Source organism: Triturus cristatus, chromosome 7, assembly GCF_964204655.1.
Source record: "Triturus cristatus chromosome 7, aTriCri1.1, whole genome shotgun sequence".
Classification (NCBI taxonomy): Eukaryota; Metazoa; Chordata; class Amphibia; order Caudata; family Salamandridae; genus Triturus; species Triturus cristatus.
The window spans coordinates 1,072,259,294-1,072,277,696 of NC_140590.1; positions in this window are offsets into that span (position 1 = coordinate 1,072,259,294).

The window sequence follows — 18,403 nt, forward strand, 5'->3', positions numbered from 1 at the left end:
ATATGTTGCCCCTGACTTCCGTTGTCCCAACCACCATAGCAGAATAAAATGCTATGAGACGGACACTGCTGGCCGTGTCATAGCTCTTTTTTAACTTCTTCCGACACCCGCCCTCCACTCCCTCCTGTGTTGTGTTGCTTGACCCACCTCTCTGTGGTGTGTTGCTTATCCTGCCCGTCCTGCTAGACATGAAAGCGATATGATGTGGCCAGCGCAGGCCGCGTCATTGCACTTTTTTCTTTGACTTTCAGCAAACCTGAACAGCAGCCCTGTCTATTGGCTTTGGCAATGCTTGTTACTCTGGCCGATGCTTCACAGCATTGGCAATCAGCATTAACAAAGCCAATAAGTCCAAATGACGAGACTTGTTGTCTTTGCCAGTGCTTGTTGTCAAATTGTTTTCGCTTCGGTGGTGGTGGAGCGAAGGAATACACGTAGGCTGCTGCTACATCTCCAAACAGCTGTTTCCTGTTGGCAGCTGAGGAAAACTATTGAAAATAACATTTAGGCAATGGCGTGCTTCTCGACGCTTCCGGAGACACGCTGAGATGTCGTGCTGAGAAGACACTCATCAAATTTGTATTTCGCGATCATCACAGCCGTTCTGATAGGCAGCGCGCGGTGGCAAAGGGCAAAGCTGAAGACTGCCGGGAGGAGCGTAATTATAGCGCACTTCATCCTTGATGAGATGATGCATTGTTCACTTCACAAAAGACAAGATGTTTTCGCTGTTGTCTCCACTGACTGCTAGAAATCCAGCTTCACCCCGCTGAGGAAGGCTGGCAGGGCCGGACTAGGAACAGTAACCAGCCCTGGCAGACTGCTGCTCGACCGGTCCTGGGGGGGGGGGGCGAAAAGCACCGCTCACGCTTTTGTTACAAGGGGCCGATGTTGCAGCACTGCTGCAAAACCTGCCCCCACAGGTGCAAAGCCTGCCCCCACAGGTATAAAACCGGCCCCCACAGGTAAAAAACCGGCCCCCAACCCTCCGGCCCACCAGGGGAATGCCCGGTGCCCACTATGGTCAGTCCCGCCCTGAAGGCTGGTTTTATCTCTATAGGCTGATGCTGTGCGTGTGTCTGCAGGTGACTAGTGTACAGATTAAGTCACCCGTCCACTCTTGAGGGCCTAATACACAGAGGGACATATTTGTGAAAGACTTGCCTCACCCTTGTGACATGCAACGGGGCGCAAGAGTGACGAAACTCTTAAGTCTGGTTTATCAAACCACCCATGCCCACCTTGTGAGGCTCTGCGTGGCGTGATAAATCTAGAGTAACGCAACACAGTAAAAATTACTGCGTTACTCTGCCCCAGGGAGGAGTTCCATGCGTACAGCATGGGTGTTGCTACGTACCCACCAATGGATTTTGGCACATTCCCAGATTTACCAACACTGGTAAACCTGGGATTATGTCAAAATGCTACAGCTCCACAGGGGATACGTAAAGAGGAGAAATATCTTTTTTTCTCCTTGTTACTTCCTCTTTCTATGTGTGCTGCAGCACACGTAGAAAGAGGAAAATGCCCAGGGGTTTGTTTTTGTGCAGGAAGGTGCCCCTCCCTGTACAAAAACTATCCCGCTTACAATGCAGGTGCAAGGGTGCCAAAAGAGCGCCAGCGCAAGGAAATGACAGGAATGCGCTGTATATTATTAAGTACGGCGCATTCCCAGATTTACCACCACTGGTAGGCGTAACAAGGAGAAATATATTTTTTTCTCCTTGATACTTCCATTTTCTACCTGTGGCGCATTCTGCAGCACACGTAAAAAGATGAAAATGCCTCCGGGGATTGCTTTTTGTGCAGGAAGGTTGTACCTTCCAGCGCAAAAAAACAATCCTGCTTACATTGTAGGCATCCTTGCACCATGGTGCAAGGGGCCCTATGTTAGATTTAGGCAGTCAAAAAGGCGCCAGCGCAACGGCAGGAACGCGCTGTATATTGTTAAGTACAGCGCATTGCTGCCCTTTCATATCACGCAGAGCAGCAAAGTGACTTGCTGCACTGCGTGATTATTTGTTAAATATGTCCAGAATATTCTCGTTACAAGTTGGTGCCTAATGCAGTTTTGCTTTCATGGCCATTTAACAGTAAAATCTTAGCAGAAGAGGCCAACTCCATGCAGTTGCGTGATAAAAGGTGCAGTGGGCCCCTCTGTATCTGCTGACTTTATGACAGTCACCCGGCCTTTACATTATTTGTGCAGTGAAATGAATTCTCGCTACATAAGCATCCCTGTATGCAAGTTTTAGCAAAGCCAAAAAGTCTCACATTTTGAACCTATTAGATTTGTCTATGGCTTTGGCCATACTGTGCTGCATCCCTGATGCTGTGCAGCATTGGCTAATAAGCTGCATAAAATAAATAAATAAATAAACTCGGCCGGCTGTGTTAATTTTTGGTGTGGACACCAAGCAAGTGCATGCCTACAAAATGACACTAGTCTTTTTTTCTTTTTGTTTACAGATCCAAGCTGGATAAGTATGTGTTTTTTTTAAGTAAGACAGACATGTGGGGGAAGAACACAGGTGGGGGGAACAACACTGGTGGCAGAGTCAGGGGGTGGGGAAGCAACATGAGGGCCGCAGGAAGCAACATGAAGGGTGGACAGAAGCAAAATGGGTGTATGGAGGGACTGCCACACAGAAGATGAGGGTGTGGAAAGCAACACAGAGTTAGGGGCATATTATCAAGGACGGTGTTAAAATTATCTCCGGTCTAGCGGCAGAAAACTGCCGCTAAAGCGGCGATAATGGGCTTGATAATATGCCCTGGAGAATTCCAATAGAAGTCTATGTTCTGGTGTGAACATGGGCTTCTATTGGAATTCTCAAGGACATATTATCAAGCCCATTATCGCCGCTTTAGTGGCAGTTTTCTGCTGCTAAACCGGCGATCATTTTCAACGCCATCCTTGATAATATTGCCCCCAAGTTTGTGTGGGGAAGCAAGCACAAGTAGGTTGTTCTGGAGGGGGTGGAAGTGAACGAACAAGTGGGAGACCAACGTGGAGTTAAAGCACATGAGAGAGCGGCGTGAAAGGCAAAGATGTATAAAAGTGAAAGTGAACCTAAGAGTGCTTCAAAGGACAAAGTTGTAGAAAATTACATTTTCATAATGTTATGAAAAGAAATGTTTTGAGAGAAATGTGAAAACACAGGGGCTATAAATGCACTCTAATAGAGTGCTTTTAGAAAACAAAAAGCAGACACTTGTGGAAGGATAAAAGGAGCCAGTGAGAGGGATGGCACACAGGCTACGCTCCACATCAGGGACAAAGACAAGATGTACAAGCTAAAACAAATAATTGAATAGAAAACAAGACTGTAGAAACAGAAAGCCAAAGAAAAGCAATGGGTGAATTGGCTTTCCTGGAGAACTATTGACATGCCCCCAACAAGTCTTTTGTAACCAGACAGCTGTGCTATCTGGCAGACTTTGACTTGAAAAGTCTCTTTCAGTGGAATCCCTTCAGTACCCCTGTACCCACCACACACAGGTCTGCATCCCACCATCTTCAGAAGCAGGGTCAAGAAAGAGGCAGCTTGTTGCAAAGTAATCTAATGTAAATTATTTGTTTTTTATACAGTGCTTCATACTGTGCTTCTGTCATTTCCAAGCACTGTAATAACAGTGCTCTTACTCAAATAAATGTTAATAAATCTACCAACCTCAGAAGGATAGAAGGCTGCATTGGCATGCTGGGATTTTAAATTGTGATCGGCATGTTACACTATTGTGAGAGTGTTGAGCTCAGTAGGCCATCTTGCCAGTTCCTTGTTCCTTTTCCTCGCAGTACTACTTACTCCCCATGCATAGAAAACAAAGCAGAACAAAGGACATTATTTGCCAAAAGAATGACAAAAAACAGTATTGTGGGAAGTCATTTGGCCTTTAGTTGTATTCCGTCACCTGGAAAGACACACGTTCTAAAATAAGGTGTCAGCGAGAACCATCATAATTAATTTTATTTCGGTGTCAGTAAAACCATATTAACACAAGTAAAAAATAAAAAACACCAAAGCAAGCAGAATAAAGACAAGATAATATCAATACAACTGTTTATACATTTCATATATAGTATGCAAATCATTAATCCAAACACAGACATCTTCCAAATTAATTAGCCATCTTTTAATTTTACAACAGCGCGTAAAACGTGACTCACCCCAACAGACAAGATAAACAATAGTAAATGCAGATAAAGTGCATACACCCCATTCTGAATTTAGTCAATAACCAACATTCATAAATATTACACAGTGCTTAATTTGTAAAAATGTGTTGGAGTCCTTGTCAGGAGGCCACTGCAGTTTGCACCACACATTGCCACTGTACTTACACAGCTACTATTCATCACCCTGCTACAAGTGTGACAATTCAGACTGTTTGAGGCCAACAAAGCTTTAAGAATTGCGTTGGTGGCAGATATTAGTTGTTTTAATATATATTGAATTAACAATCAACTGTTTTTCTGTTCATCTTTAAATTGCACAAACACTGCCACCATGGGGCCGCTGTCATAAGTGCAGGTTCTGGCAATGAAGCACCGGTGCCGTGCACCAGAAACCACCGGCTCAAATTAAGCACTGATATTAGAAGAGATTAACAGGTATGTCCAATGCCCTCTGTCGTTTGTAATGATAAATGAGATCTTACTGAGGTTTTCTGTAACTCGACATAGTCTGTAACCGTTCCTCTAAATTGATAGAACGACTTTCTAGAGCAAAACTGGTCTTTATTTTGAATATGCCAAGATTGTGTAAATAAATCAAGTCTTCCCGAAGCGACATGTGGGTGTTTTATGTATTTGAATAAAGGGATATGCATATAGGAATCAAGCTTCGAACTATCTGTAATAATCCTACGATTTAGTTTAGTTGCAGAGTGTATCCAAATACATATCGATAACAGGAGTGGAGCTAATTTAATACCATATTCTAGGGACATTATATAATGTATACCTAGTTCTTCATGCCAACAGAAACTGGGGATCCTTTGAGGCGAACCCAAAAGTCCTCTTCTGTAAAGCAGAGACATTGATATAACACTCCAAATACTGACTCCAAGATCACAGGTAATTCTTTGACAGAGACATAATTATTAGAGATCGGTGTTTTTTCTATTCATTTTAACTGCCTAAATAAACTTGAACACTTTGCAGGGATAAAATTATCATTAAGCAAATTTTGGAGCAAAACGTTTCCACCTTGTTTGAATGTTAAAAGGAGAGTCTGGATATTTGGAGAGCTTGTAGAGAACACTTTAAAGCTAGAACCCAGTTTGACAAAAAAACAAATAATAATGACAAATGAAAAGTTAGTTTGTTTGTGTTTAAATCCTAAAGCAACAGCAGGTAGATCCACAGATACATCACAATGACTTCTAGTGACATTCCTGTCCACTGAGGCCGAAGGAGCAAACCTATTAGAAGTAAAAAACGAAAATTCGATAGTTTTATGTTAATACTGCAGTGTTCTGTCATCCCCATTGAAGACTGCAAGTTTGCAAAAAATAACTAAGAGGGGCAAAAGTATTTGTAATTCTTCATAGACTCTAGCAGTAAAAAAAAAAGGGAATAGCCAACCTAGCAAAAAAGAATCAAGGGAGTCAATTACAACACAAAAACCCTGAACCTTCCTAAGGTGTTGTACCGATCCAGGAAATATGTCTCACTATAATTACGTCATCAAACAAAATATGCTGTCCTCGTAGGTGTGATCATAGCCAATGCACAGTAGAGGCGTTCTATGTATCAGTTTCATTACCAAATATACTGAGATGTGATTCGAAAATACTAAGTTTTCCATCCATTTACTTAAAAAGTGGTTGAACAGCTTTTTTAACATTCATTACCAATGTATCGATGAATTTTCCAGATTAGATTTAGAATTAGCTCTTGGTTTTCTATTTTGTTTCAATACATCCCGCTATGGTTTTCTCCCAAGAGAAATCGAAGGCGCAAGTTCGTAATTTAACACAGCGTCCTCCTCCCCGTGTGCCTCCGCTCCTAACACAAAATTGTTTCCTGCTAGAGACTGTCTTGAGAAACAGCAATTAGCTATATTATCCACCCCGCTGCTTGAATTGAGTACAGCGCTAATGAGGTGGTGCTGAGATTTTTCTGTTCCTCATGTTATTTAAAGGGTAGGCCCAGCCCATCCTCCTTCAGTCTCCTATAGTCCTCAGAGGGGGCCGTCATTGGCCTGGGGTTCACCCAAACGTGGCGCAGCCGAGTCCCATTCGCGTCCTCTGCTGCGGGATTGAATAGCGCCTTTTCAGGGCACGTGTCGTTGGTGAGAGGGACCACCAGGACCTTTGGTAGTTTAAGTCCCCTTTCTCTCTTTCCAGCAATAGTCACTTTCAGCAACAATGTATCCTGCTCTGCACAAGCGAATAGCACCTTTCAGCCCCGCGTCGAATGTGGCTAGGGCCTCCTGCCACCAGGGACTGTAGTAGTGGAAGTCCCTGTCCCCTCCTTCCAGCAAAAGTCATCAGCAGCAACAATGAATTCCACAAAGTGGGAGTGAATAGTGTGTTTCAGTGGGTGGTGCATCGTGGGTGAGAAGAGCGTCCTTCCACCAATGACTGTGGTAGTAGAAGTTCCTTCCCCTCGCTACAACATAAGGCACAGCCAGCAACAATGTACCCGATCTGCAGAACTGAATAAAGGCTTTACCGGGTGCGCGTCATGGGTGGGAAGGGCCTCCTGCCACCAGGTACTGTGGTAGTGGAAGTCCCTGTCCCGTCCTTCCAGCAAAAGTCATCAGCAGCAACAATGAATTCCACAAAGTGGGAGTGAATAGTGTGTTTCAGTGGGTGGTGCATCGTGGGTGGGAAGAGCGTCCTTCCACCAATGACTGTGGTAGTAGAAGTTCCTTCCCCTCGCTACAACATAAGGCACCGCCAGCAACAATGTATCCCGATCTGCAGAACTGAATAATGGCTTTACCTGGTGCGCGTCATGGGTGGGAAGGGCCTCCTGCCACCAGGTACTGTGGTAGTGGAAGTCCCTGTCCCGTCCTTCCAGCAAAAGTCATCAGCAGCAACAATGAATTCCACAAAGTGGGAGTGAATAGTGTGTTTCAGTGGGTGGTGCATCGTGGGTGGGAAGAGCGTCCTTCCACCAATGACTGTGGTAGTAGAAGTTCCTTCCCCTCGCTACAACATAAGGCACAGCCAGCAACAATGTATCCCGATCTGCAGAACTGAATAAAGGCTTTACCGGGTGCGCGTCATGGGTGGGAAGGGCCTCCTGCCACCAGGGACTGTAGTAGTGGAAGTCCCTGTCCCCTCCTTCCAGCAAAAGTCATCAGCAGCAACAATGAATTCCACAAAGTGGGAGTGAATAGTGTGTTTCAGTGGGTGGTGCATCGTGGGTGGGAAGAGCGTCCTTCCACCAATGACTGTGGTAGTAGAAGTTCCTTCCCCTCGCTACAACATAAGGCACCGCCAGCAACAATGTATCCCGATCTGCAGAACTGAATAATGGCTTTACCTGGTGCGCGTCATGGGTGGGAAGGGCCTCCTGCCACCAAGGACTGTGGTAGTTGAAGTCCCTTCCATCCTTCTAGCAAAAGTCATCAGCAGCAACAGTGCGTCCCACTTACGCTGCAGTCAACGTTCCCACTTGCAATATGTGATATTCAATGAACCTCAACAGACATGAATTCACAATGGCAATATGCGTATCCATCATAGGCACCCATTTAGCTCCCCACTTGCCTTATTTATCTCCCTTGCACATTTATAAGCAAATCTATTCTTTCCATTGGGGTAATTCCAAAAGATCAGCACCTGAAACCATGCACTTAGCGTGTAAACTGACAACTTGGCACCATTCCAGGTGTTCCCCAAATTTACAAACAGAAGATAATATTTTCGAAAATCTGCAAATGTTTCCCAATTCCCCCAAAGAGTTTTGTGAATATTAAGACCAACCAAGTCCACCTCTACAACCGAATGACCACTTCTTGTTCCAAACCTTTGGTAACAAAGTGTGAATGATGTCAGGCTTTTTCCCTGATCTTTGAAGTGGTGCAAGATCCTGATGAGTGGCTGCAGAGTGAGCAGCACCAGAAATGCACTGAGATGGAAGCGGTATATCCTCTATACTATTTTTGCCTTCATACAGCTTTCCTCAAAAAGTGGTGGTGAGCCGTAAGTGCAGGACCATTGGCACAGCGACTTAGACAGATTTTTAATTAAGAGTTCAGAGTGTGCAGATGTTCCATGCTATCAGGACTATTGCTAGCTCTAAGGGAGAGACTTAAGATGCTTATGACCAACTGGGTATATGTGATAAGATATTTCAAAGTACACTAGCCACACTAAGGAGGTAATCCATTCTGCAGCAGCTTTGAGTGTCTATGACCATTTGAGCAGGTGTTGAATGTCTTAGATCTGCAGGTGTGAATAGAGACTCAGTGTTCTCTTTTTTAAGTCAAAGGCTACCAGATAACACAGCTGTCTGGTTCTCTAAAAACATCTTGGGGACATTCGGAAAGCTTCCCTGGGAATGCAATCTGCCCGTTGCTTACCATTGGCTTTTTGATTTGTAACTCACATTTTCTTGCTTGCTATTTGCTGGCTTTATTTGTTTTAGGCTGTCCAGCTTGAATCTGTCCCTTCTCTTGCCCAAACCTTATTTACAGTATCCTTCCGAATGCTCCTTTTCTGTAACCAGGTCTTTAAATCTTGTTCTTATCTTGTCACATTTGCTGTGCATTCAAAGACAGAGTTCAAATGTGAGGCTCTCTCTCTTGAAGGAGCTTGGTGTGAGTGAGAGGATTTATGTGACAATCATGCTAGCTACAGGGGGAATTCTGAAGTGTGATAGAAACAAATATGTTAATACCATTATAACACATCAATTAACTAGGTGATGGCATTTCCACAAATTATTGTTTGTGTGCTGTATATTTTTATCAGTAAATCTGTATGTCTCTGCATATGTAATGGTCAGTGGACTTACGGGGGTGAGAGTGGACCGGGGCATGCGTGATGCAGCTGAGAATCGCTACAGAACCCCCTCTCAAGGACCACCGACTCGGCAGGCGGACAGGCTTTTCTGGATTGTCCGCATGAAACAGTTCTGTGTTGTCTGTTATGGCATTGCGCTACCACACCATGCATACTCCACTGTATCCCACTCCATTCTACTTTGCACCACTCCATGTCACTGTACTCTACTCTGCACCACTACACACTACGCAACTTCACTCTAGGCCTCTCTACTCTGCATCACTCTACACCACTGCACTCTACACCACTCCACTCTACGCCACTCCGCTCTACGCCACTCCACACCACCCCACTCTACGCCGCTCCACTCTATGCCACTCTACTCTGCAACCCTGCGTTCGATGCCACTGCACTCTATGCTAATGCACTCTAATCTTTACCACTCCACTTTACACCAGTGCACTCTATGCCATCCACTCTACGCCACTCTACTCTGCTCTGCATCACTGAACTCTACCCCACTGTGCTCTATGCCACTGCACTCTACCCAGCACCACTCCACTCTGCCCTGCACCATTCCACTTTACACCACTTCACTCAACTCTGAAACAATCTACTCTGCACCACTCCACGCCACTGCAATCTAAGCTGCACCACTCCACTATACTCTCCTCTCCTCTGTACCACTCTACTCTATGCCTCTGCACTCTACTTTAGCCACTCCACTCTATACCACTGCAATCTAAGCTGCACCACTCCACTATACTCTCCTTTCCTCTGTACCACTCTACTCTATGCCTCTGCACTCTACTTTAGCTACTGCACTCTGTGCCAGTGCACACTATATCACTTTAATAAAAAACAATGCATTCTACGCCACTGAACTCTATGCCAATCTACTCTGCACTACTGCACTCTATGCCACTATACTCTACTCTTTCACTCTCTATGGTACTGCACTCTACAGCATTGTACTCTACGTCACTGCAATCTACACAATTGCTCTCTAAGCCACTGTACTCTGGACCACTCTACTTCACTACAGTCTATGCCAATGCACTGTGCGCCACTCTTCAATACACCACTACACTCCACTATAGTCTTCTCCGCAAAACTGCACTCTCTGCCACTGGACTCTACGCCACTCTATGCCACTGAACTGTACGCTACTGCAGGCTACTCTGCACAACTCCACTCTACACCACCCTATGCCAATGCCCTCTACACCACTACACTCTATGCCACTCTACTCTGCATCACTCCACTTGATGCCACTGTACTTTACCCTGCACCACTCCACTCTGCTCCACTCTACACCGCTGAACTCCACGCTCGTCCACTCTAATCCACTCTTCACCATAGCACTCTACGGCACGCCACTGTATCCCACTGCACTCTACGTCACTCTGTTCTACTCTGCACCACTGTACTCTATGCCACTGCTCTCTATGCCACTTTTCTCTGTGCCAATCTATTTTACGCCATTGCACTCAACATCAATGCAATCTACGCCACTCTACTCTACACCACTGCACTCTATGACACTCTACTCTGCTCAACTGCACTCTATACCACTGCACCACTCTACTCTACGCCACTCTACACCACTGCACTCTACACCTCTGTACTCTACTCTGCACCCCTCTACTCTATGTCAATACACTCTACTTTACTGGGCACCACTGCACTCTTCACAACTTCAGTGTAGGCATGCCACTCTGCACCACGTGACTCTATGCCCCTCCACTTTACCCTGCACCATTGCAATCTACTTCACTTCACTTTATTCTGAAACAATTTACTCTACACTCAATGCCACTCTACTCCATGCTGAGCCACTCTACTCAGCATCATTCTACTTTACAGCACGTTTCTCTATGCATATCTACTTTAGATCATTGCACTCTACCCAATGTACTCTACAACACTTTACTCTAAACCAATGCACTCGATGCCAACTACTCTGCACTCTATGCCGCTGTTCTGTACTCTGCAGCACTTACTGTATGCCACTGAATGCTAATCTACTCTACACCATTGTGCTCTACGTCACTCTATTCTACTCTGCACCACTACTATATGCCACTGCTCTCTACAGTGCTCTACTGTGCAACATACTACTCTATGCCACTGTAGTCTACCCCAAAGCACTCTACGTCAATGCACTCTACACCACTGCACTCTAAGACACTCTACTCTGCAAGCCTGCACTTTCCATCCCTGAACTCTACGCCACTGCACACTATGCCACTCCACACCATTGCGCTCTACATCACTGCACTCCATGCCATTCTATTCTACTCTGCACCACTGTACTGTATGTCACGGCTCTCTACAGCACTCAACTCTACACTAATGCACTCTGCACCACTGCACTCTAAGACACTCTACTCTGCAGGACTTTACTCTCTGCCAGTGAACTATATGCTACTCTGCACCACAGGACTGTCTGCCATTGCCTCTATTCTGTACCACTCACCTCTACACCAGTGCACTCTACACCACTACACTCTATGCCATTCTAACATACCCTGCAACACTACACTCTATGCTACTGCATTCTACGCTACTCTATGCCACTCTACTCTACACCTCTGCACTCTATCCTGCACTACTCCACTTTTCGCTGCACTACTTTCCACTACTCTGAAACAATCTACTCTATGCCACTACACTCTACACAACTCTACTCCGCCCTGCACCACTCCACTGTGCGCCATTGCACTCTACACCACTGCAATCTATGCTGCACTACTCCACTTTTCTCTGTGCCAATCTACTCTATGGCACACTGTATGGCACTGCACTCTTCGCCAGTGCACTCTACACCACTTTTCTCAAAACTAATGCACTCTATGCCACTATACTCCACTGTACAACATTCCACTCTATTATGCTCTACTCCATTAAACTCTATGCAACTCTACTCCACTCTACTCCACTTTATGCCACTCCACTCTACAACACTCTACTCCACTATGTGCCACTCTACAGCAATATTCCACTGTACACTGTATGACACTCTGTGCAACTCACTCTATTCCACTCGATAACACTTTACTCCACTCTATTCTACAACACACTACTCCACTCCACGCCACTCCAGAACTCCACTTTATGCCACTCCAGGAATCCCCTCTATGCCACTCCAGTACTCTACTCCACACCAGTCTAGTCCTCGCCACTCTATGAAACTCCATTCTGTCACCCCATGACACTCCACTCTATGCCATTCCACTTTACTACAGTGCTGCACTCTATGCCACTCCACGACAATCTATTCTGCTCTATGCCACTCTACTCTACAACACTGTAATTCACTCCACACAACATCCTCTACCGCACTCCACTCTGCTCTACATCACTCCACTCTATAACACTCTCATTCACTCCGACACTCTACTCCACTCTACACCACTCGACCCTACGACACTCAACTCCACTCTACAATACTCTGCTCTCTCTACAAGACTCCACAGCATTCTACGCCACTCCATAACACCTCACTCTACTCCACAACACTCTACTTTATTACACTCCACCCAACTCCACTCTCCTATATGCAGTTACATTTTAACCATGCTGAACAGCTGTCAAGCTGGTATATAGCATGGCTAAATCATATTAGCAAACACATTGGCTCTTGCATAGGTAAGACTTATTGGCTTTGCAAAGGCTTGTTTAGTTATTTCATTGTTATGTTATGTTAGAATGATTTTGTATAGCACAAGTAACTCACTCCCAAAGGAGTATCTCCGCGCTCAGTAAAGTTCCAGGCAAGAGTGACATTCAAAATAGGCAGATCTTTAAAGGATTGTTAAAGCTACTGAAATCTAAGCAGGAACGGATTTGAAAAGGAAGTTTGTTCCAGCGTTAAGGAGCCACTGCGGCTCCTATGCGGCGGGGGCACAACAACAATTAAATCTTAAATCTAAGATTCCTGCAAGCTAAGTAAGGAAAAAGTTCCACTCATAGATAAAGGGGACCCTTGCCAGCCAAAGATTTATGAACAAGACAGAGAAACTAGAAGAGGGACCTTTTCTCACTGGGAGCCGGTGAAGAGATCTCAGCGTGGTGGACTCCAAAGGAGAAACACAAGGGAGCTTTCAGACCAAGCGAGCGGCAGCATTTTGAACAACTTGCAGTTTGGAAAGAGGTGACTCGTTAGCAGCTACTAACAAGGCATTCCTATAGTCAAGGTGGCTCGCTGCAAGTGCTTGAATAAGAGTTCTCCTTGATCTTAATTGGAGCACTGGACCACTTTTTGGCGCATGCACATAATACCGAAATAAGCGCCAGAAATTGACATAATTTGTTCTCGCATAGAGAGCTTCTCATCAACCAGGATGCCGAGATTTTTAACTGCCCTCCTGGGATGTAGAGTGGAGCCTAACTCAGAAGGACCACCAGTCAGCCGCCTCAGTCTTGTCTCCATTAAGCTGTAAACAGTTTAGAGGACATCCAAGTGTCAAGAGGTCATGCAGTCAGTAAACCTACTTTTGATATTTTCTGGATTGTGCCCAAAGGAAACGACTGATTGAGTGTCATATGCATAAGAGTTTATTTCAAAGACAGGATTTGATTATTTGGGCAAGAGGTGCTACATGGATTTAAAAAGGAGCAAGGCTCAAAGATGAGACCTGAGGGACTCATTGCCCAAAGTCATAGTCTGAGATTTAAACAAGTCAAGAAAAAATGCCTGGGTCCTATTTTCCAAGAAATCTTAAAGCCAATTCAGAGCTTTTCCATGGATACATATCTCATAGAGTTTACAGACCAGGATGGAAAGAGAGACGGTATATAATGCAGGGAGAGGATGTGGTCCGTCGGCTTAAACTGCCGACTTTGGTGCTAGAAACCAGAGTTCGAGCCTCGAGGTCGCGCCCACATCCTGTGATTCTGGGCAAATCACTTAATCTCCCTGTGCCTGAATGTGTAATGTAAATACGGTGCTCATGTAAAGCGCTCCAATACCTTCGGGTCGAGTTTGTGCTATATAAATATGCAACAATAAAACAAACAAAAAATGCAGCTGACACGTTGAATGACACTTATATCACCTGCAGGCCAGCATCTAGAGATAGTCTGAAGGAATCAAGAACACCCACCAGAACCCTTTCTGTGCTGTGAAAGGCCCTAAAGTCAAATTGCGTGGGATCCAATAAGAGATAGTCAACCAGGTAAGAGGAGAGTTGTTTATTCACAAGAACCTCCAAAAAATGAGTGAAATAGGGAGATAGTTGGCATGTTCATTTGGATCAGCATTGGGCTTTTTCTGAATGGATGCAACTTGTGCCACATTCCAGATCGGGGGAATTACCCTTTAATCCCAGTAAGTGTGTGAGTCCAAGAACCCCCCCCATTAATGAGAACGCTGTACCGGGCACACGTGGTGGGGATGTGACAATGGTACAAATGTCTCGTTATAGATCAAATTGCTGTGGTCGACACCAGTGTATTGTTCAAAGTTATTTAATGAAGCAACAACAATAGAAAACAACCAGCCGACACGTGTTTCGTCGCACAGGGAAATAATCCTGTGACTCTTCAGGGCTGTGTGGCGTTGGGTAAACAGAAAGAGGTCCCACGAGGCTGGTGTTAATTCCAACCCGGCCTGGGGATCAGAGATGACCAAGTATAATGGGGGTGCAGGAGGAAATCCTCATAGTAGTGTCCCTGTCTCTGGTACAGAGTATGGAAAAAATGGTCAGGGCGGGAGAGTGTGAGCCGCCTTGTGGGATATGTGACATGTATGTCCAAAGCCTCGTGTGGACAGACAGAGGCGGGTGCTCCTGACTGCGGGAGTGCATCGTATGCCTAGGTGAACGGAGATCAAGATCATCCAGTTTCTAGGAAATAGCGAGTAGGCGGGGGCGCCGTACTGCGGTAGAATGATCAAAAGCCTGAATGTATAGGGTTAGTGTATGTCCAAGAACTGGGAGGGAGCGAGAAGGCGGGTGCGCCGTGCTGAAGTCCGTGTGGTGGAGGCAGCAAGCATTGGGCTTTCTCTGAATGGATGCAACTTGTGCCATATTCCATTCCAATGGTATTTTTGCTGAATTCACTGAAAGGTTAAACAAAGATGCAATGAGAGGCAAGGTTAAGGTAGACAGGTTCACCATGACGCATGGGGACAAAGGTAATTTTATTTCATACATACTCAGTTATAATTGACTGTAGCTTTTGGTTGTAGATTGTGTTTTTAAAAGGTATTTCTCCTCTTCCCCACAGCTCTTATCGGTGGTTTCAAAGCAGTATCATTTGCACACAACATATGGTTTCCTGCATTCGACACTGACATCCACAAGGTAAGTGCGGTCTCAAAGAAGCCGTGCATGCTATTGGCTGATTTGTGTTTCCTTTCTTGTAAAATGAGGTAGTCATTGACACCATAGAAATTAAAAGGACATTCAGTTGTCTGTAAGATGAGAATATTACACTATAGACCTGTAATACCCAACAAACTGTCTTGACATGGTCTGCAGGAATGTTTGATGGTTTTAGACGCATGAAGTCCGAATGCCAACTTTTGTACTTACATGTCTTTAGGACGCATTTATTCAGCATGTAAGTCGTTTTAACAATTTGCCTTAGGGGGGTGCTGGATGGTGGAATACTTTAATTTGCTATTCCTACTCGTGTCTGTGCAACAGTAGGGAAGGTGTTGGACTTTAAATCTAACAGCAGCCCACCAATGTGCCCCCCTAAAAGCAAGTCGTTGTTACAACTTGCGTGCTGAACGAATGCATGCTAATGCCGCGTTCGTTCTATTGCCGGCTCTGTGTTGGCACAGTGTGATTCCGGCTTCGTCCAAAAGGATGTTTCCATGCCTATAGACCTGTCAGGAGTCTTCCTTCTTTCTTGCCCTGAGCCAGACGTAAATGCCACAAAAGTGGGGTCTACCTCTAGGGTGAAGGGTGAAGCTCACCTTGTCCTCCACTGTCGGCCCGGTGCATTTGCCATGAGCAGACCTTATTACCTAGGAGCCCATGGACCCAGAGGTGCAAATACTATCTAAGGTGCTCCATAGAGAGTGAGTCACAAGATCTTGATATCAGACATGGGAAAGCCCCAAGGGTCAGGCACTTCCATGGACATAGTTGAAGCATCCGCAGAGGCACCTGCAGAGCCCATTCCATGGGGTCAGGCACAAGGTCCCATGCATCACTCAGCCTGTCCTGTTATATGTCAATGGCATCAAAGAGAATCTTGGAAAGCTGCACCACAGGGTGGAACCTCCTCCCATCTTTATCTCCCTTTCTCCTCACTCTGGAATAGAGCGTCCTCACATTCTTTTGCTGGTACCAATCATACTAAGGTCAAGGCATGAATCACTGTGGGCCTTTGTACTCCAAAAGGTGAGCTATCAGATCTAAGTGCATGGCTTTATTGAAGGCTTCTCCTGCATTAGCTACAAGTGCTGGAAACTCCTGTTCCTTTACTTCATGAGTGGCAACAGGCTTATGTTTCCCACCTCCATGACAGATCCATCTGACCCTCGGAGTCAGACATCTCCCTAAGCAGTTTGCACGACCCTAGAAACCGACTGCTCAGCTGGTTAGAAAGGCTCTGAGTTTTCCACATGAATAAAATGATTATGGTGGGAACTAGAGCATTCCTAAATTATTCCCTTGCCCCTTTACCCATTAAAATAGGATACACACTATCTAGGAAATCCAACTGAGTGTTTTCACTTTGCCCTTTTCAATACAAACTCATGTCCTCTTTTTATTTTTTATTTTTAACAGGGATGAATGTGCTCTTCGAGGCAGAGAAAAGAAACAAACCCATGAGCCAGTCTGTGCCGAGTAATGGAGAGGAAAATAAATGGAAACAAATGCTTCCAAAAGAGAAATGGTGACTAGGCTGAATGCTTACCCTTAAGCATTGCAGAATGGAACCCAGCTCAAGATGGCCGCTGGCTTGTCAATGTCAATGCTGGGAAGTTCCCGCAGCCGAGGTTTCCTTACGTTTTCCACAATACTGCTAAGAGTTGCCCCGAGAGTGCAGTGTCGTAAGACTAATTTTTGTTTTCATATTCTTTGATAAATGGCCTCCTCAATTAAGCCACTGTAACTTTAAGAAAGCGGAAGTGGACAGTGGCCCAATGCGGGTGCTGCTGAGAAGGGAATACACATAGAACCATGAACAATCAGCTAATGTGCTAATCTTCTACAACCTCCTGTCGGAAAGGAGTAGGGAGTCAGGCGCTGCAGGGTTCGAGGCAGCACTAGGGAGAAGATGGCGGCCTGCTAGAAAGTCCGTTCGGTGTAGTATCCTGCTGAATACAGTCTAGTGTTTCTGATGCTGGTCACACACACTAATCACCCACCCACCACAGGCGTCACCAGTCAGGTGACCCTGATAGTAAAAGAGGCCGAGCGCATGTGCTCGTGGCCAGTTAACTACTATCAATCGGTGTCTGTGTGGTCCATCATACAGCATGTGGGCCTAGCGCCCCCACCACTCTACAATGGTGATGAGTGGGTCTTATCCCACGTATGCAGAGGCTTCGCTTCCACGGGTCCTGGTGTGGGAAGTGTGAGCCGATAAAGACGGTGACCGTGAGCTCACGCCGCACAGCCGTGAAGACCTGCGGGCGTGCAACGTGCCCCAGGTAGAAGGCGAGGAAGTCAGGTGCCCACACCGACCCCGTCGAGCCTGCTGCTTTGTGCCCCCCCTGTGGGGAAGTGCCCCAGAGAAGTGCAAGCCGATCAGAGCCCACACGCATCGGCCGCAACGAAGTGACCCCCGCAAGTGAGGTGAAACACACGGAGCCCTCCCGCGTTGATGAGGAGGCCCGCCGGCCGGAGGTGAGCCCGTGAAGTAGGAGGGGGCCACGCTAAACAATAGAACCAACCACAAGCGCTGGGAAGCCAGCGGGAGCCCACCCCGCTCCTTCATACCCCGCGACCAAGCGTGGCCTGCCCCGAGCACGATGAGGTCCGCAGGAGCCCTCCCCGCATCCGAAAACGAAGGGGAGCTCCCTGCGAGAGTAGCGGAGCGGGTGCCCACCCCACATCAGCGGAGCCCTCCCGCGCTGAGGAAGTGACCCGCCGGCCGGAGAGTGGAGCAACTACCCACTCCCCCACCCCCATGAGACAAAGGAACTCTGCCCCCACTACTGAGCAGGAGGCCGCCGGCACCAGCTACAACCCCTACCCCCCCCAGCGAAGTGAACTGTGTGCTGCTGCTGCGGTGGGGGTGAATCCGTGAGAGGAGAAAGGTGAAAGCGGCTGATCGGAGGCGGCAAAAGGGAAGTGACTCTCGGAGTCCTTCGGCGGGATCCGGCAGCCTGTGTGTTTGCCCTCGGAAGCGGCCGTGTGAGGGGCTGCGTGGGGGGCACCGATAAGGTCCTCCAGCGACTTATGGGCAAGGAGGCAGTGTCAGTGCCCCGCCCGCAAGACGAATGCGCGCGTGACTGGCAGGCCCGTGA